The sequence below is a fragment of the Scardinius erythrophthalmus genome (genome assembly GCF_964197995.2).
Source record: "Scardinius erythrophthalmus genome assembly, chromosome: 10".
Taxonomy (NCBI): Eukaryota; Metazoa; Chordata; class Actinopteri; order Cypriniformes; family Leuciscidae; genus Scardinius; species Scardinius erythrophthalmus.
The window spans coordinates 9,022,076-9,044,328 of NC_138230.1; positions in this window are offsets into that span (position 1 = coordinate 9,022,076).

The window sequence follows — 22,253 nt, forward strand, 5'->3', positions numbered from 1 at the left end:
CGAGACTGAACCTCATTGGTTCTTGATGAAGCTCAAACGTGTTGCGTAACACGAGACTGAACCTCATTGGCTCTTGCAGAAGCTCAAACGTGCTGCGTAACACGAGAATGAACCTCATTGGTTCTTGCAGAAGCTCAAACGTGCTGCGTAAAACGAGACTGAACCTCATTGGTTCTTGCAGAAGCTCAAACGTGCTGCGTAACACGAGAATGAACCTCATTGGCTCTTGCTGAAGCTCAAACGTGCTGCGTAAAACGAGACTGAACCTCATTGGTTCTTGCAGAAGCTCAAACGTGCTGCGTAACACGAGACTGAACCTCATTGGTTCTTGATGAAGCTCAAACGTGTTGCGTAACACGAGACTGAACCTCATTGGCTCTTGCAGAAGCTCAAACGTGCTGCGTAACACGAGAATGAACCTCATTGGTTCTTGCAGAAGCTCAAACGTGCTGCGTAACACGAGAATGAACCTCATTGGTTCTTGCAGAAGCTCAAACGTGCTGCGTAACACGAGACTGAACCTCATTGGTTCTTGCAGAAGCTCAAACGTGCTGCGTAACACGAAAATGAACCTCATTGGTTCTTGCAGAAGCTCAAACGTGCTGCGTAACACGAGAATGAACCTCATTGGTTCTTGCAGAAGCTCAAACGTGCTGCGTAACACGAGAATGAACCTCATTGGTTCTTGCAGAAGCTCAAACGTGCTGCGTAACACGAGACTGAACCTCATTGGTTCTTGCAGAAGCTCAAACGTGCTGCGTAACACGAGACTGAACCTCATTGGTTCTTGCAGAAGCTCAAACGTGCTGCGTAACACGAGAATGAACCTCATTGGTTCTTGCTGAAGCTCAAACGTGCTGAGTAACACGAGAATGAACCTCATTGGTTCTTGCAGAAGCTCAAACGTGCTGCGTAACACGAGAATGAACCTCATTGGCTCTTGCTGAAGCTCAAACGTGCTGCGTAAAACGAGACTGAACCTCATTGGTTCTTGCAGAAGCTCAAACGTGCTGCGTAACACGAGACTGAACCTCATTGGTTCTTGATGAAGCTCAAACGTGTTGCGTAACACGAGACTGAACCTCATTGGCTCTTGCAGAAGCTCAAACGTGCTGCGTAACACGAGAATGAACCTCATTGGTTCTTGCAGAAGCTCAAACGTGCTGCGTAACACGAAAATGAACCTCATTGGTTCTTGCAGAAGCTCAAACGTGCTGCGTAACACGAGACTGAACCTCATTGGTTCTTGCAGAAGCTCAAACGTGCTGCGTAACACGAGACTGAACCTCATTGGCTCTTGCAGAAGCTCAAACGTGCTGCGTAACACGAGAATGAACCTCATTGGTTCTTGCAGAAGCTCAAACGTGCTGCGTAACACGAGAATGAACCTCATTGGTTCTTGCAGAAGCTCAAACGTGCTGCGTAACACGAGACTGAACCTCATTGGTTCTTGCAGAAGCTCAAACGTGCTGCGTAACACGAAAATGAACCTCATTGGTTCTTGCAGAAGCTCAAACGTGCTGCGTAACACGAGAATGAACCTCATTGGTTCTTGCAGAAGCTCAAACGTGCTGCGTAACACGAGAATGAACCTCATTGGCTCTTGCTGAAGCTCAAACGTGCTGCGTAACACGAGACTGAACCTCATTGGTTCTTGCAGAAGCTCAAACGTGCTGCGTAACACGAGACTGAACCTCATTGGTTCTTGATGAAGCTCAAACGTGTTGCGTAACACGAGACTGAACCTCATTGGCTCTTGCAGAAGCTCAAACGTGCTGCGTAACACGAGAATGAACCTCATTGGTTCTTGCAGAAGCTCAAACGTGCTGCGTAAAACGAGACTGAACCTCATTGGTTCTTGCAGAAGCTCAAACGTGCTGCGTAACACGAGAATGAACCTCATTGGCTCTTGCTGAAGCTCAAACGTGCTGCGTAAAACGAGACTGAACCTCATTGGTTCTTGCAGAAGCTCAAACGTGCTGCGTAACACGAGACTGAACCTCATTGGTTCTTGATGAAGCTCAAACGTGTTGCGTAACACGAGACTGAACCTCATTGGCTCTTGCAGAAGCTCAAACGTGCTGCGTAACACGAGAATGAACCTCATTGGTTCTTGCAGAAGCTCAAACGTGCTGCGTAACACGAGAATGAACCTCATTGGTTCTTGCAGAAGCTCAAACGTGCTGCGTAACACGAGACTGAACCTCATTGGTTCTTGCAGAAGCTCAAACGTGCTGCGTAACACGAGAATGAACCTCATTGGTTCTTGCAGAAGCTCAAACGTGCTGCGTAACACGAGAATGAACCTCATTGGTTCTTGCAGAAGCTCAAACGTGCTGCGTAACACGAGACTGAACCTCATTGGTTCTTGCAGAAGCTCAAACGTGCTGCGTAACACGAGACTGAACCTCATTGGTTCTTGCAGAAGCTCAAACGTGCTGCGTAACACGAGAATGAACCTCATTGGTTCTTGCTGAAGCTCAAACGTGCTGAGTAACACGAGAATGAACCTCATTGGTTCTTGCAGAAGCTCAAACGTGCTGCGTAACACGAGAATGAACCTCATTGGCTCTTGCTGAAGCTCAAACGTGCTGCGTAAAACGAGACTGAACCTCATTGGTTCTTGCAGAAGCTCAAACGTGCTGCGTAACACGAGACTGAACCTCATTGGTTCTTGATGAAGCTCAAACGTGTTGCGTAACACGAGACTGAACCTCATTGGCTCTTGCAGAAGCTCAAACGTGCTGCGTAACACGAGAATGAACCTCATTGGTTCTTGCAGAAGCTCAAACGTGCTGCGTAACACGAAAATGAACCTCATTGGTTCTTGCAGAAGCTCAAACGTGCTGCGTAACACGAGAATGAACCTCATTGGTTCTTGCAGAAGCTCAAACGTGCTGCGTAACACGAGACTGAACCTCATTGGTTCTTGCAGAAGCTCAAACGTGCTGCGTAACACGAGACTGAACCTCATTGGTTCTTGCAGAAGCTCAAACGTGCTGCGTAACACGAGACTGAACCTCATTGGTTCTTGCTGAAGCTCAAACGTGCTGCGTAACACGAGACTGAACCTCATTGGTTCTTGCAGAAGCTCAAACGTGCTGCGTAACACGAGAATGAACCTCATTGGTTCTTGCTGAAGCTCAAACGTGCTGCGTAACACGAGAATGAACCTCATTGGTTCTTGCAGAAGCTCAAACGTGCTGCGTAACACGAGACTGAACCTCATTGGTTCTTGCAGAAGCTCAAACGTGCTGCGTAACACGAGACTGAACCTCATTGGTTCTTGCAGAAGCTCAAACGTGCTGCGTAACACGAGACTGAACCTCATTGGTTCTTGCAGAAGCTCAAACGTGCTGCGTAACACGAGACTGAACCTCATTGGTTCTTGCAGAAGCTCAAACGTGCTGCGTAACACGAGAATGAACCTCATTGGTTCTTGCTGAAGCTCAAACGTGCTGCGTAACACGAGAATGAACCTCATTGGTTCTTGCAGAAGCTCAAACGTGCTGCGTAACACGAGACTGAACCTCATTGGTTCTTGCAGAAGCTCAAACGTGCTGCGTAACACGAAAATGAACCTCATTGGTTCTTGCAGAAGCTCAAACGTGCTGCGTAACACGAGAATGAACCTCATTGGTTCTTGCAGAAGCTCAAACGTGCTGCGTAACACGAGAATGAACCTCATTGGCTCTTGCTGAAGCTCAAACGTGCTGCGTAACACGAGACTGAACCTCATTGGTTCTTGCAGAAGCTCAAACGTGCTGCGTAACACGAGACTGAACCTCATTGGTTCTTGATGAAGCTCAAACGTGTTGCGTAACACGAGACTGAACCTCATTGGCTCTTGCAGAAGCTCAAACGTGCTGCGTAACACGAGAATGAACCTCATTGGTTCTTGCAGAAGCTCAAACGTGCTGCGTAAAACGAGACTGAACCTCATTGGTTCTTGCAGAAGCTCAAACGTGCTGCGTAACACGAGAATGAACCTCATTGGCTCTTGCTGAAGCTCAAACGTGCTGCGTAAAACGAGACTGAACCTCATTGGTTCTTGCAGAAGCTCAAACGTGCTGCGTAACACGAGACTGAACCTCATTGGTTCTTGATGAAGCTCAAACGTGTTGCGTAACACGAGACTGAACCTCATTGGCTCTTGCAGAAGCTCAAACGTGCTGCGTAACACGAGAATGAACCTCATTGGTTCTTGCAGAAGCTCAAACGTGCTGCGTAACACGAGAATGAACCTCATTGGTTCTTGCAGAAGCTCAAACGTGCTGCGTAACACGAGACTGAACCTCATTGGTTCTTGCAGAAGCTCAAACGTGCTGCGTAACACGAGAATGAACCTCATTGGTTCTTGCAGAAGCTCAAACGTGCTGCGTAACACGAGAATGAACCTCATTGGTTCTTGCAGAAGCTCAAACGTGCTGCGTAACACGAGACTGAACCTCATTGGTTCTTGCAGAAGCTCAAACGTGCTGCGTAACACGAGACTGAACCTCATTGGTTCTTGCAGAAGCTCAAACGTGCTGCGTAACACGAGAATGAACCTCATTGGTTCTTGCTGAAGCTCAAACGTGCTGAGTAACACGAGAATGAACCTCATTGGTTCTTGCAGAAGCTCAAACGTGCTGCGTAACACGAGAATGAACCTCATTGGCTCTTGCTGAAGCTCAAACGTGCTGCGTAAAACGAGACTGAACCTCATTGGTTCTTGCAGAAGCTCAAACGTGCTGCGTAACACGAGACTGAACCTCATTGGTTCTTGATGAAGCTCAAACGTGTTGCGTAACACGAGACTGAACCTCATTGGCTCTTGCAGAAGCTCAAACGTGCTGCGTAACACGAGAATGAACCTCATTGGTTCTTGCAGAAGCTCAAACGTGCTGCGTAACACGAAAATGAACCTCATTGGTTCTTGCAGAAGCTCAAACGTGCTGCGTAACACGAGAATGAACCTCATTGGTTCTTGCAGAAGCTCAAACGTGCTGCGTAACACGAGACTGAACCTCATTGGTTCTTGCAGAAGCTCAAACGTGCTGCGTAACACGAGACTGAACCTCATTGGTTCTTGCAGAAGCTCAAACGTGCTGCGTAACACGAGACTGAACCTCATTGGTTCTTGCTGAAGCTCAAACGTGCTGCGTAACACGAGACTGAACCTCATTGGTTCTTGCAGAAGCTCAAACGTGCTGCGTAACACGAGAATGAACCTCATTGGTTCTTGCTGAAGCTCAAACGTGCTGCGTAACACGAGAATGAACCTCATTGGTTCTTGCAGAAGCTCAAACGTGCTGCGTAACACGAGACTGAACCTCATTGGTTCTTGCAGAAGCTCAAACGTGCTGCGTAACACGAGACTGAACCTCATTGGTTCTTGCAGAAGCTCAAACGTGCTGCGTAACACGAGACTGAACCTCATTGGTTCTTGCAGAAGCTCAAACGTGCTGCGTAACACGAGACTGAACCTCATTGGTTCTTGCAGAAGCTCAAACGTGCTGCGTAACACGAGAATGAACCTCATTGGTTCTTGCTGAAGCTCAAACGTGCTGCGTAACACGAGAATGAACCTCATTGGTTCTTGCAGAAGCTCAAACGTGCTGCGTAACACGAGACTGAACCTCATTGGTTCTTGCAGAAGCTCAAACGTGCTGCGTAACACGAGACTGAACCTCATTGGTTCTTGCAGAAGCTCAAACGTGCTGCGTAACACGAGACTGAACCTCATTGGTTCTTGCAGAAGCTCAAACGTGCTGCGTAACACGAGACTGAACCTCATTGGTTCTTGCAGAAGCTCAAACGTGCTGCGTAACACGAGAATGAACCTCATTGGTTCTTGCTGAAGCTCAAACGTGCTGTGTAACACGAGACTGAACCTCATTGGTTCTTGCAGAAGCTCAAACGTGCTGCGTAACACGAGAATGAACCTTATTGGTTCTCGCAGAAGCTCAAATGTGCTGCGTAACACGAGAATGAACCTCATTGGTTCTTGCAGAAGCTCAAACGTGCTGCGTAACACGAGACTGAACCTCATTGGTTCTTGCAGAAGCTCAAACGTGCTGCGTAACATGAGAATGAACCTTATTGGTTCTCGCAGAAGCTCAAACGTGCTGCGTAACACGAGACTGAACCTCATTGGTTCTCGCAGAAGCTCAAATGTGCTGCGTAACACGAGAATGAACCTTATTGGTTCTCGCAGAAGCTCAAACGTGCTGCGTAACACGAGAATGAACCTCATTGGTTCTTGCTGAAGCTCAAACGTGCTGCGTAACACGAGAATGAACCTCATTGGTTCTTGCTGAAGCTCAAACGTGCTGCGTAACACGAGAATGAACCTCATTGGTTCTTGCTGAAGCTCAAACGTGCTGCGTTACACGAGAATGAACCTCATTGGTTCTTGATGAAGCTCAAACGTGCTGCGTAACACGAGAATGAACCTCATTGGTTCTTGCAGAAGCTCAAACGTGCTGCGTAACACGAGAATGAACCTCATTGGTTCTTGCTGAAGCTCAAACGTGCTGCGTAACACGAGAATGAACCTCATTGGTTCTTGCTGAAGCTCAAACGTGCTGCGTTACACGAGAATGAACCTCATTGGTTCTTGATGAAGCTCAAACGTGCTGCGTAACACGAGAATGAACCTCATTGGTTCTTGCAGAAGCTCAAACGTGCTGTGTAACACGAGAATGAACCTCATTGGTTCTTGCTGAAGCTCAAACTTGCTGAACATTTTGAAGTACCAAAGTAGGAGCTGCATATAAAGGGACCATACTGTCAATAGAGTGACAGAAAGCTCTCAGATTTCATTTAAATATCAGGTTTGGAACAACTTGAGAGTGAGTAAATGATGACAGAATTTACATCTTTTTGGGTGAATTAAGCATTTGAAGATTTATAGCAAAATATTCCATTTGATTCCATTTGATTATTGTCTATCACTGGTTGATTGTCTAAGATATCAATCACTCTCCTTATACAGTTGAGCTTAGTCTAGAGCCAAGGCTTACAGACCAAGACACACACACACACACACACACACACACACAGAGCTTGTGACAGACAGACACGCTCGATTTCATAAGAGTCCCTGCAGGCGGGCGGGCCGTCATAAGTGAAGCAGCAGGCTGACTGACGGAGTAGAAAACAGGGTAACAGGAGCCGGGCCAGCGCTGGTCATCCGTCTGCTGCTTAACTCGCTCCCCACATCCTGTTTTCAGAGAGATGCCTATGTCAATTTACAGAAGAATTGGTGCCGAAACAGGCCGCGCGAGCCAGGACGTGGGCACTGAGGCATTTTTATCGCCCACTGGCTTCTACTTCAACATATCCCCTGACAAACCCACACAGAAGAGTGTTTAAGGTACGATCAAAAAAAAAAAAAAAAAAAAAAGAGTTATTAATCTGTACAACATCCTTAAACCTCCACATGAAAACTCCCAGGAGTGCTGTTTGAGAGAGAACTCTGTGCCAGGGAATCATGGGATACGTGTAATCTCAGCCAGAGCCACAAACGCTATTGTAAATTGTGTTAAACTACTGTATGACTGTATTTAAAACAGCACACAAACCCACGGGGCCGAATGTGACTAAACGCTAATGATGTTCAATTACCGTGGATGGCCTCTCCATCATAATCTGTGTGGAGAATTTCACAAACCTCAAATTACAAGGAAAATTACCCAAGTGCACTCAAACACTACAGGTTATAAAAACAACAGACACCGCATAATATTGTACTCGCATAAAGGGTCTGTTCACCCAAAAATGAAAATTCGGCCATAATTTACTTGTGTTGTTCCAAACCTTTCTTTTGTGGAACACAAACTAGAATGTTTATTAGTTATTCAATGAAAGTCAATGCTGTTTTGGAGCTCAAATGTGCCGCACAAAAGGAAAAATGTTTATGAATGTCATGTAAATATATGTTTACATGCACACATTTTCGTCAGTCCGAATGAATCCAATCCGATTTCAGATTCTGACAGTTTTGTTTATATTACTAAACTTTGTATTCCGATTCACATATTCTTTTACATGTGCATTAAATGTATTCCAAAGTCATAAACGTAAAAAATGTTTTAATCAACATACCAAGAAGACTTAAAATGTATGTAAACATGCATGTTGCTCATGTTGGCAAATTATTTTTGAATCTTATTGAGAAGTAGTCAGATTCAAGCGTTTACATGCTTAGTTTTTTTCCTATGGATCAGATTATTGCAGGTCTACACCAACCCTTTCAATCTCATCGGATTTATGAAGGCTTTTCGCTCTAAGAGCCATCAATCTGATTGCTAACGAATTATTTGGTTGTAAAACTAGCTTGTGACTTTTCCCCGATACAATGGCAGTGGCTAGTGACTCACTTTCAAGCTTCCAAAATCATGCAAAATATCATCCATGTGACAGTCATCAGTTATGGTGAGAGACAAACTGAAATTTAAGCAGGAATAGGGAAACTTCCATTGTTTAACTGGAAGTTCGGTGCTTGTACTACATTATTTCCTTGACACGAAGCCTCTCTTATGCGCAAAGGAGATCTTGACAGATGCATAGATCCCCCCCCCCCCCCCCCCACAACAAATAACACCTTCAGAAGACTTGTTGTATGGATGGACTACTTTGTATACTTATTGCATCCTTTTTGACCTTGAAAGTGAGTCAGTATTCTCTGTTATCCACTTCTGGGAGGATCATATTTTTACAAAACATTTACATTCTGTGGAAGAAATAAAGTCATGGTTTGAAACAACATGAGGATGAGTAAAGGATTTTTGGGTGAACTGTCACTTTAAGACCATACTTAGTATTAGAACAAAGTTGGTCAGTAAATGTCACAGGTTTTAAAACCACTAACATTTGTTTAGAAAGCTAAAGTCTTTTTTACAGTGATTATTTGGTTAGAAAATGCTCTTAAAAGCCCAAAACTGTACCATCAGCTGAAAAACATCAGCAAGGTCCCTTCAGAATCACAGAAAAACAAACGGACTCGTGCCAGAGTAGGTGAGAAAGTCTCAAGGCACTTCTATTCAAACACACACACACACACACACACACACTCACGGGTCCGTGCGTGTCCAGATAATAAGAGACTGCCGCCGACGGGCCTCTCTTTTCAAAGCTTCCCCTTCCATATCAAATGTGCTGCTTAAAGTAACCAGAGAACAGCCTTTTACTTTTCTCTAAATTAGCTCAGGCAACTCAATTTCGGTGCGGTTTCTCTTCCACCACTGTCTGCACGGCTCGAGTGCCATGATGTCATCGCGGGGTTGTAAGCACATGTGTGGGGAAAATGAAAAAGGTTCCTCTATTTAGCAGTAATTTGTAACAGATCTGAATGAAGGCGGCTGCCAGCAGTTCACAGGGCTGTTTTCCCTCCAATTAAACGCCCGTAAACTCCCAGCGTTCGGCTTTCCGCAGGTGCGGCAAATTGGGGTCAAGGAGGATCAGATCTGGCTGCCCTCTTGGTACTCTTTAGAGGTCTTTAACGTCAGAGACGTGGCCCGGCGGTTAGTGCTCATTGGGTCTGGGCGCTTATTTGGGAAAGTCCGTCTAGAGATAATTCAGGATCTCTTTCTCCCATCATTTCCTTTGCTCTCCCAATTTTTGGAGGTTTGACCATTACCTTTTTTTAAAGTTTTGACTCAAATGAATCAGTTCTATCAACCTGTCCATCCATCCATCCATCCATCCATCCATCCATCCATCCATCCATCCATCCATCCATCCATCCATCTATCTATCTATCTATCTATCTATCTATCTATCTATCTATCTATCTATCTATCTATCTATCTATCTATCTATCTATCTATCTATCTATCTATCTATCTATCTATCTATCTATCTATCTATCTATTTATCCATCCATCCTTCTATTTGTCAGTAAAATATAAGTAATTTTTTATATTCGTTTGACTTTGAAATTGACAAGTTAATTTTATTATTACAATATTCTCTATTACATGATGCACCAAAGATGTTTACATATAAATGAGATGCTATGAATTAGGTAGGGAATTTATATATATTTTTTACAGTTTTTACACAAATGATTATGTATTATATCAGGATGTAAACATATTTCACAAAACAGTTGATGCTATTCATGTGCTTAATGGCTTTCTCTGCAAAAATAAGTGCTGAAAACTCATTTTGATTAAATGACTAATAAATACAGGCACTTATTCAGACACTTAGAGTACATAAAATAGTCTAAATATGTCTAAATGTCTTTTAAAAAACATGTTTGCATCATTACAAATGGCATGTTACCGAAGAAAGTTTTAACGAAGAAAAGCCAGATTTTTGCATCCTTTTATTTGAGTCCCAGGAGGAAAAATAAAAGTTGCAAATAGTCTCTTAACAGAATGTGGACACTTCCTTTTGGTTGGGGTAAAAAAAAAAAAAAAAAAAAAAAGAACAGGAATGTGTTTTCTTTTTTTGCAGCATCTGCCAAAGTCTTCAAACTGAAGAAGGGCTTCATTGTCAGCATGGACAGACTGAAGATCTGTGAGACAACGGTCTGGCCCTGGATGGGATCTGGAGTTACTGTGCTGTAAATGAGCTCGGAGCATCCCAGAATCCCCTCCTCCTTCCTAAAGACGACACACTGAAGAACAATCAATGGCTGCATCCTTCCACAGGCTCAGTCCAAGGACACATGCATCACAGCGGCACAGCGAACGCTGGCCCAACTTGAAGGCCATCGAACGAGTGGATCCTTCACAGCGTAGCCAATCCCAAGATTTATTGTGTACCGGAGACAATTATTGACAACAGACAATTACACTTTGAAATATATTGGGTTTCAACTTCCTCAAATGTCTAATGATACAAATAAAACCCAACCCTTTAAAGCAGTTCAAATGTTGATTTTATAGTTTATACTCTTTATGATGTACATAAATGGACCAAAGTGAAGATATTTAGACAGTTTGTGAACCCTGTTTTGTTTTCAGACAGTTTAATATAACTTTCAAAAAAGTCCAGTACAAACATTAGGAAATAAATAAAATAATAGAAATAGATAAATGAATAAAATAGCCTAATAATAAAATATAAAGTAAAAAAAAAAAAAAAAAAAAAAAAAAATATATATATATATATATGAATAAAGACATTATTAATAAATTAATTAATAATAAAACAAAATAAAAATAAAATCATTTTCTGCATATTTTTCATATAGATTATCCGGTTTCAATCAGAAAGGTCACGTTACAGAAGTATCTATTTGGGTTGTTAAAACCATTTGAACTTTTAAGGGTCTTTGATTAAAGAAGCGTTTAGTCTATTTCCAGCGTAAATCGAGCCATATATGGAAAGAAGCATCTGTGAAAGCCCGACAACATAAAGAATTCAGTCTGAGTGCTGGTGTGCGGTTAGGAAGAGATTTACACTGGTTTATTTATACATTAACACCGAGCTTTGACTGCGTTGATTTCTCGGATAAACCAGGTTGTATTTCTGCGTCAGGACCAGACTCCTCGGAAAACCACTTGGCTTGGAGTCGCAGGCTTCATCTCCTCGCTGTGGTCATGATGAGGCAGAGGAATTCCAAAAAAAGAATGACAAAGTCTCTCAAATGAGATGCTAGGAAAATATTAATGTGCCCTCACTGTGTCAATAATGTGTTTGGCTGCTACCGTTTGGAATGACTCAACGACTGAGATGCAAAAAGAACCGTCCATCCATCTTTGGCTTTGCATGCTAAATGTTCAGGCTCGGATTTCTCGGTCGGTCACGTAAAAGCTTCATCTCTCCTCCCGAAACTCCTGCAACAAAATAGCCTGTCATATTCACGAGCGAAGCCTTACTGACGGGCCAAATGCACTCGCGTGGGTAAGAGTTTGACCCAGACACGACTGAAGCTCACCTGGTAAAGCATTTTATCACTGTTACTGACAATAAAAGCCAGAAGAAATGATATTTTTCAACTGCTGGTGCGCAGTTTGCAGATAAGTATTACATTCAAGAGCAGAAACTAGAAACTGCGTTCAAAACCCATTTTACTTCATAATGCGCTGCATTTCTGGGTGTAACAGGATATTAGATGGGACTTGATTTCATCCATCAGGATTTCATTGCATGCATGGTAAAAAGTGGCAGAAAGTTGAAAAATATCATTATTACAGTATAAAATGATAAATGGACTTATTGTCTCCTAATGAAAGAATCGATTCTGAACTTCTGAAACGAGTCGTCGGTAATTCCAGTCTCACTTCCTGTTACATGTGTAACAATGTAACACATTTGCATAATGCCAGCCTATGATCTTCATTGGCTGACGGCAATCGACGTCTACTTTGACCCTCAATCACTGCAGTTGTAGCTGAGACTGGAAGAGTTTGGTTCATGTTGTCCACATGTTGAGAAGACACTGTTTTCTGTGCTGTGAATCCACTTTCTGCACATCAGAATGAGACTCGTGCTGGAAATGATACGGAAAAACCGTTACTGTTTGTATCACTGTGTTATCAAGTGCTGAGGAAGATCCGGAGCTGAGATTCAGATATGCCAATGGGTGTTTTGTTTATGGTCGACCAATCACAACAGACTGGGCCGTCTGACCAATCAGAGCAGAGTAGCTCGCAGGAAGGAGGGGTTTAGAGTGACCGAATGTTCGAATTAACCGTTTTCAGACTCTTCGAGAAAAGAGGTGATGTGCAATCTATATTATGAGAAAATTAAACTTTTTTAACCTTTGATGCCTTTAAACCTATTGTAGGAGTCTCCAAAACAAAATATAGAACCTTTAAAATAGCATAATAGGGGCAATTTAACACACTTTTGGAGTAACATTCACTGATGAATCGTTCACAATGAGTGTTCAATTTTGATTTCATGTTGACTTAAAGGCTTTGGGATCCAGCATTGGTATCATTTACATGCAGAACTTCACTAACATTGAATGTGAATAATTAGGTTACGAAGCCAGAGGATCAGATGTTTGACATGAGTCACAATGTTCAGCCAGTTTAATAAAACTGACAGACTAGTCTGCTGGTACACTCAATCCTTCTAGTATCCGTCTCCGTCCAGGCTACAACTCCATGTAACAAACCTCACTCGCTCTGGGAGATATTCCCTTCTCGTATAATTGGAGTGGGTTAGTCTTTAGGTTCGATATCACTGCATTCCCAGCTGACAAAATTCGCTGTTAGAGTTAGTGCAATGTGTCCAAATACATGTTGTGTTGTTCTTTTGGAGTATCATCAGCAACCCACAGAAATTAGACCTTTCTCAAAACTTCTCTTGAGCGATTGAGCCCGCAATATTCTTGTACTCTTATTTTCCAGCCCAATCAAAACCATAATCTTCTAAATGAATCAACTTCTCAATATGAAATGATTTATGAGCATTTAAACACTCTGTTTAGGGGTGTTTTGAACAGGACCCCGCAATAACCTCTTTTCCTCAGACATGGTGTTGGTTCTGCTACTCAATCCGGTCATAAACCAGAAAATGTTTTCTGGTAGCCAAGTAAAGTTTTCAGCAACACCTCCTCTTCCAAGACTAAACAAAATTATATTGTTTGCATTACAATCAATGAAACCGTCTACAATGGAAACACGCCGTGCGGTAATGCAACATGTTTAGTTGATGGACATCCTGTTCCCATGCATTTGACTTTTTCACTGTCCATCCGATGAAAAATTATTTTGTTTACAAATATCATGTGCAAATTGATTGCGGTGAATTCTTTTTTCATCATATATTTGAATAACTTGAACCGTTGCATCAAAAGAGGCTCGTGAATCAAACTACTTTGGATGTTAAAATGTCCTCAAAACTCAAACAAAGACGGTGATGTGAGGTGCATGATTATATGAGCACAGGGTATGTCATCATTTGGCTCTGAAATGCAGGACGTGTAATGAGAACCAGCACCATTTCTGTGAAAAGTAAGAGTAAATACACCTGATTCATTTAAATATCTAATTAGGTTAGATTTGGTAAACATCCTCCTAACCTATTAGTAATAATTTTCTGGCCCAACACTTGATTGTAAGATTTGAAACATGCATTTACAGTAAAGCTGCTATGAAATGATGTGTACGTGACAAATAAACATGAATTGAATTAATAATCTTCAGCATCAGTTTCGATATGGCTGAACTCATGGAAACATGGGCTGTGTTTAACTACACTTTCAGACACACTCGCAAGCCATTTTGAAGTGCGTTCAACTTCAAGTGGACGAGGGAGGTTTATTCGGACAGACCCTCAACCCCTCGATTTTAACAGAGGGAGCGAGTCTTCTCAGCATGGACACTTCAGGCAGATCCATAGACCACAATGCAACACAACTGTGACGTCACAACAGCACCATAGCAGATTTCAAGAGATCAAGAGCTTAGGCCGTTCCATTACAAGGGTTATGTTAGTAGTGGGCACTAACGTGAGCAATGAATGAGTGAATGAGATGGAGGGAGGCATGAAAAAGACACTGGCTGTGTCTGAAATCGCCTCCTCTCTTAAACAGGGCACTATTAAAGGGGACAGCCATTTGTAGTGATGTTCAAAACCGTAATGGATGTTATCAAGTGCACTCCTTCAATCCCATAATGAGTGTACAACCAACGCATTCTCATCCTTGGGCGTCATAATACTGACGCTTTTGACATTTCGTCTACATCGAACGCACATGGCACCCTTTAGCGTCATTTCGTCTACATCGAACGCACATGGCACCCTTTAGCGTCAATATGAGACGCACAGAGCTTTGTTCGGTTATGGGTAGGTTTAGGTCTGGTGTAGGGTTAGGGTTAGACCGCTAGGAGGCGCCTTCTGGCCCATTTCTATCTGCGTCTCATATTGACGCTAAAGGGTGCCATGTGCGTTCGATGTAGACGAAATGTCAAGAGCGTCAATATATGACGCCCTAGGATGAGAACGGGCTGCAACGCATTCTCATCCTTGGGCGTCATAATACTGACGCTTTTGACATTTCGTCTACATCGAACGCACATGGCACCCTTTAGCGTCAATATGAGACGCACAGAGCTTTGTTCGGTTATGGGTAGGTTTAGGTCTGGTGTAGGGTTAGGGTTAGACCGCTAGGAGGCGCCTTCTGGCCCATTTCTATCTGCGTCTCATATTGACGCTAAAGGGTGCCATGTGCGTTCGATGTAGACGAAATGTCAAGAGCGTCAATATATGACGCCCTAGGATGAGAACGGGCTGCAACGCATTCTCATCCTTGGGCGTCATAATACTGACGCTTTTGACATTTCGTCTACATCGAACGCACATGGCACCCTTTAGCGTCAATATGAGACGCACAGAGCTTTGTTCGGTTATGGGTAGGTTTAGGTCTGGTGTAGGGTTAGGGTTAGACCGCTAGGAGGCGCCTTCTGGCCCATTTCTATCTGCGTCTCATATTGACGCTAAAGGGTGCCATGTGCGTTCGATGTAGACGAAATGTCAAGAGCGTCAATATATGACGCCCTAGGATGAGAACGGGCTGCAACGCATTCTCATCCTTGGGCGTCATAATACTGACGCTTTTGACATTTCGTCTACATCGAACGCACATGGCACCCTTTAGCGTCAATATGAGACGCACAGAGCTTTGTTCGGTTATGGGTAGGTTTAGGTCTGGTGTAGGGTTAGGGTTAGACCGCTAGGAGGCGCCTTCTGGCCCATTTCTATCTGCGTCTCATATTGACGCTAAAGGGTGCCATGTGCGTTCGATGTAGACGAAATGTCAAGAGCGTCAATATATGACGCCCTAGGATGAGAACGGGCTGGTACAACAGATCTATGCTCAATGGCTAGAGAATGCCCATAATGCACTGCGAAAGTCGCTCCTCAGATTAATTCCCACGTCTCACCAGAAGATGGCGCTCGCAGCTGAATCATCCATCCATCCATTTTCCAAACCGCTGGTCCAATGTGGCTACAGCGTAATATCATACAGGTATAAATTCCTTTTTAATTGATTATTAAATTGTTTAATTAAGGTTTATACATATTTTCCATGACAGAGTTATACATCTTTTCATCTTGAGCTGCCAGTTTGCTAAGGTCATTGTTGACCCTTGCCAGGAAGCAGCTCTGCCAAATATAAATGTATAGTTCATGTTAAAATTAAAATTCATAATTTATTCACACTCATGTTGTTCGTTCCTTTCTTCTGTGTAACAAAAAGAAATGTTTAGCAGAGAGTTCCAGCTGTTCATAGGGAAAGTGAATGGGAAAAACACCATAGTATATATGCATTTTTTTCTATTATAATCTGAGGGAAGTAATCTCAGGAGTAAATTAGCATTATTTCATTAAGTGAAAATCTTCAGGCAGGGGTTAACTTGTGGGTTCCTCGAGTTAAAACCCATCGGTATATCTGGAAAACTGGCACAGCTGCTGTTCAGGTGGGCTGATGTGGATTCGGGTCAGAGCGCTCTTGACGTGGGGCATTCCGAAGAAAAATCCGCTGACAACATCGTTCCTCGCCAGCTCCAAATCCTACGGCTCTCAGCGGCTATCCCAAATTAACTTAGTGAATCAAAGCCTGCGGGAGCTGCAGAACTCCGGCAGGGACTCTAATTTTTTCCACTTATGCTGGAATGTGGCCTTCCAAGTGCCCAAGTCTCTCAACACCAACTATTTGCTGTTTGTTTTGACTGTTTTCCCTGCGGGGAGGGTGAGCAGAGGAGGAAAACGGTTTAGGGAAAAGCAATGGAAACACTCACCGACTGCCAAGACTGCATCCATTTTCTCCTGAAACTATTCAAAATGATGCAATGGGACTGTTATTGGGTTTCACCGACAGGAAAACCACAGGTACACACACACACACGCACAGGCTTGTGGGCGAGACGCACCATGATAGACATCCAGAGCCTCAAAAAGCTTTTTTTTTTTTTTTTTTTTTTACCAGACAGTTTCAATGCCACCGTCTGAAGTCATACTCCAATTATGGAGCGCTGGGATGCAAAATATACGGAACACTTCATGAAACCTCTGTGCATAACCTGAATTTAACAAAACCCCATTCACTGTCCACTGTCTAGCAGAGCTTGTAAAAGATCAGGGTTTTTTCTCACTGTGGGACAGACGTTCTCTGATGTCTCGTCAATGTTGAGTGTCTGACAAGTCCACTAAGAGGTCCCGACCGGAGGAAGTCATTATGAGGTCACCCCCGGTCCTCCTGAGCACTTATGATGTCATCTCACAGACTGGAGGTTTTTCCCGGGAATGCGTCTCGTGCCATTTTGGGATCTGGAACGAGTATCGCGCGTCTGTCACGTTTCTTTACACCTCAGAATTCTCTTGCCTCATGCAGGTCTGTCAATCAGACGCCTTATGGCCTCACTGGCTGTACTTGTTATGCGAATTTGGAGAAAATCCCTTTGCATTGATTAAAAGTAATTTTATGTTTCCTCCTCGTACATAACGTTATAAAAGACCCAGAGGAAAAAGAGCACGGGGATTGACGGCTGCGATCAATTGCGCAGTTTCCACGACTCCTACTGACGGTTTTAATTGATAAATGTGGTTTGGTCGACAGAGAACATTTCAGCAGTGGAAACATATAATGGAGAAGTGTGTTTTATGAGCCCTGGCGTCCACCGCCGCCTCATCAAACGGCTTCCACCTTATTAAACGGACATTTGACCCAAAATATGGAAATTCTGTCATCATTCACTAACCCTCATGTTGTCCCAAACCTGTATGACTTCTGTGGAATGCAAAAGAAGATATTTTAAAGAATGTTACAACGGTTTTTACCCATACAATGAGTGTCAGTGGGGTCCAAAACAACACATTTACTTTCATTATATGAACAAAAAGACATTTTTTTTTGGTGAACTAACATTTAACATTTTAGTCAGAGACATTAGAAATGATTGATTTGTGGCAGTTTCTTTTTCTGTAGGAAAGCTGCAGTTATCATTTGTCTGTCCAAATATAGGTCTACATGAAGTGATGTGTAAGTGAATATTTGAAGGATTATGTTGCGCCTCTTTGGAGTAACAAGTGTATTAACATGCTGAACAAAGCTAAAATCTCTCTGTAAGTCCATACAAATCTGGTAAAATTCCAGTCAGACTGAAGGCCTATTCACACCAAGAACAATAACTATAACCATAAATCATTCTAGCTAGCTGCAATATCACACCCCAAATATAATGAGGAACAATATTGTTGGAATTATTTTCAGTGTCTTTTTTTTACCTTCCTACTTTTAAGTGCACGCTGCATTTATGTTCAACTTAAAGTCAGCATGAAACAGAAGTTGCAATAATCTTTTCTTCCACATTGTGATGTATATCTGAGTGAAACGCTTCTGGAACAAGAACAAATGTAGGGCGGGGCTTGATTTTGTCTGTGTGGAATTGATTGGATGGTTGTGGTTTGCTATTGGTGGATCTCTTGTGAGAGACAGGTTGCCCCACCCTCACGCCAGTAATCTTTTAATTAAAGATTATGAGGGTACATAAAAAAAAATTAAAAAGATGTGCACGGATAAATCATTTATAATAAATACAGCAATATTCCATTAAAAATAAGAATTGTCAATTTTGATTTGATAGTGTCATGTTAACTTATCCAGTCCGCAGATTGGTGCCAGGGTCCACATTAGGGGTCAATGTCCGGCTGGTTAGCGCTCAGTTAACCCCTTCTGGTAGAGCACTACACCATCTGAGGTCAAAGAGCATCTTTCTCCACTGCTGGTCATGAAGTATCTATGTAGTCTTACGAAAGACATCCTCGCTTCCAAAACTATCAGCCAGTTTTCCACAGTTGCTTTACAAAAACTCATCCATGCTTCCTGTTTAGCAACATTAAAATATATATATGGGCAATTCTTAGACTACGGGCACTTTCATGTCCTTTGATCATATTTTATAAAAAACATTTAATTTTGAAAAATTAACACTTTCATAGTTAAATTTACAATGAAAGTACTTTAGGAACTTTTTACCGGTAGTCTATGATGATTTTTTCACCTTTTTAAACATCATTATACATGCAAATATTGCTGTTTTGTGCTTGTCCCACACCCAGACTTTTGATCTTCAATAATGAAAAAGAAGTGTAAAAAAGTTATTTATCTTTTTTTTATTATTATGACTGAATAAAGTTTCAGTAAAAGAATCAAAACATAATTGAGGTATTTAAGGTCAGACAACTATTAATGTGATTTTATATACAAAATGTAGTTGTCCCACAGTATTGCCGTCATTTCCACCACAACGCTGTAATGTCCCTTTAAAAAGTTTTTTTGAAAGATTGTTTGGGTAGTTTCAATGGAGATGAACAATGACATCACAGCACATGTCTGACATGGAGGAGATTTTAAATTTCTTCAGCAACTTGGATAAGAAAACTCAAGGTAAATGTTGCTTAAAATGAAAATATTTTTATTGTATGTCATTTCCAAACATGGCGTAACAATAAATGAGTTTGTAAATAAATTGATTTTTTAACACAAATAGATGTATTTTGCATGCATGCAATGCTAACTACCAATTCATAGCTAATATGTAATACTAGCTTGGATTTTTTTACAAAATACTGTAGGATTATCATTTCCACCACGGTCATTTCCACCACATTTCCACCACATTATTCTTGGGTGGAAATGACAAAGGTGTGGTGGAAATGACATTTATGCTTACAAGGTGGAATTCTTAGATTGAGTGGCTACATATGAATATTTTATTTATTGAAATGTACAACACTAATGTATTTATTCAAATATATATTTGTTTAAATGCCTTTTCATCTATTTTTAAGATGCTGCGGAGGTCAACTGGATAAAGGTCTCACTATTTGTGGTTAAAGTTGTTTACAGTAAGACTGTAACTGTTCATCTGGTTATGGAACCAAACAGACTAATGACTAATGATTTGTTAAATGGGTTTCAACTAAATGTTTTCTGTTTTTCTACATGGACGTCCATTCATTGTCATTTCCACAACACCCAGTCATTTCCACCACCTCATAACATTTTTAAAAATATGTACAAAATTCTAATCACTCATTAAAAAATTCTGCATATTTTATGGGATTAGGTTCCACTTAATGTAATAACACAAGTAGTTATTTTTCTGAAATGTATCTAACCAATGCAATATTATATTTCAGGTTGTGGTGGATGTAAGCTTTGTGTTTGGGCCTCATGACAATTTATTTATTTAATCCACAAATCTATGGTAATTGCAATATAGGTATAAATTGGTCAAACTATGTGTGGAAGTGGTTTTACACTGTTGAGAAATTATGTATATCATAAGAATTTTAAATAATAATCAAATATTTGCATGTGATGGAAATGACATTTGTTCAGTGCGGATCGGAAAATATGTCAAAAAACACCAATTTGTCTTATAATGTAAGTGCGTTCTCTTATGGATCATTAAACTAGACTAGTTATATTTAACTGTTAGACTGTGACAATTTTGATTTGAACACTTTTTTTTACATCAAGTTCACAAGGCCAAAAGTGCCCGTAGTTGAAGAACCACCCATATATTGCCAAGATAGGCATATTTTTCGTGTATCAGGCTTCAGTCTCTTTCCATGAGCACAAGAGTCACGCTCCGCTGAATTACTGCTACCGCATTCATGTTTTTCTAGAGTTGAGGGAAAACCACTGGAGCGCTGACAATGACTATTTCTACAGTTATTTTTAGATATCTGACTTCCCAAAACAGAATGTGCCTGGCGTAGTGGATGCTAATCACATAAATAATATAAAACTTTCCAGGCAAACGCACACGCTGCCCCCTACGGAAGAGGATTAGGGCCAGGCAATAATAAAAAAAATAAAACCATCTCGAGATTAAAGTCATTATAATGCGAGATTAAACTCGTTAAATTTCGAGAAAAAAAGTCGAAATACAATCTTGAGAATAAACTCATTAAATATTGAGAATAAAGTCGTTGTGTTTCGAGAAAAAACTCGTTAAATTTCGAGAAAAAAGTCGAAATACAATCTTGAGAATAAACTCATTAAATTTCGAGAATAAAGTCGTTGTGTTTCGAGAAAAAACTCGTTAAATTTCGAGAAAAAAGTCGAAGTAATTGTGAGAATAAACTCGTTAAATGTCGAGAATAAAGTCGTTGTGTTTCGAGAAAAAAAGTCGAAATGAAATGTAACGTTAGAGAATAACGCATTTGATCAGTGTTCATTGCATAACCTGATAGAGGACATGGCAGAGTTAGATCACTTAGACAATCTATATTTTTGACTTTCTTTCAGTAACAAAGAATAGAACATTAGGTCTAGGTCGGCTAGGTGTTTTTAGAAGAAAAAATCAGTCCAATTTGCGCGATGTACTCGCTTTTGTCCAACATGAAATTCATGGAGGTTTCATGGTTTCCCAGGATACCATAAGACGCATTATTAAACTTGTTGATCCTCAAGGTGTGGAATTTCGACGAAGGAGACGCTTGAGAAGACGCCACTTTCGCTGGCCCAAATACATTCTGGCATATGGACAGCCATGATAAATTAAAACCGTACGGCATTGCCATTAATGGCTGTATAGATGGTTACAGTCGTTACATTCTGTGGATGGAGGCGTACACAACCAACAACGATTAATAATGTGTCTTATGGTATCCTGGGAAACCACGAAACCTCGATGAGGTTGATATCGAGGCTATGCAATGAACACTGATCGAATGCGTTATTCTGTACATTTCATTTCGACTTTTTTTCTCGAAACACAACGACTTTATTCTCGAAATTTAATGAGTTTATTCTCAAGATTGTATTTCGACTTTTTTTCTCGAAATTTAACGAGTTTTTTCTCGCAACACAACGACTTTATTCTCGATATTTAATGAGTTTATTCTCGAGATTGTTTTTCGACTTTTTTTCTCGAAATTTAACGAGTTTTTTCTCGCAACACAACGACTTTATTCTCGATATTTAATGAGTTTATTCTCAAGATTGTATTTCGACTTTTTTTCTCGAAATTTAACGAGTTTAATCTCGCATTATAATGACTTTAATCTCGAGATGGTTTTATTTTTTTATTATTGCCTGGCCCTAATCCTCTTCCGTAGCCCCCACTGGCCTGACATGGTGAAAACGTCAACTCTGATTGAACTGATCCACGGATAAACTCAGCACTGACTGGTCATCCAGTTGGCAATCTGTCATTCACCGCCAAACTAAAGCAGCGCAGAAGAAAAGAACAAGCGCTTTTCTGAATAGCTGTGGTATGACAAAATACCACGGTGGTTCATGAACGATTCGGTCATTGCATGAAGAATGAAAGGCTCGGGAA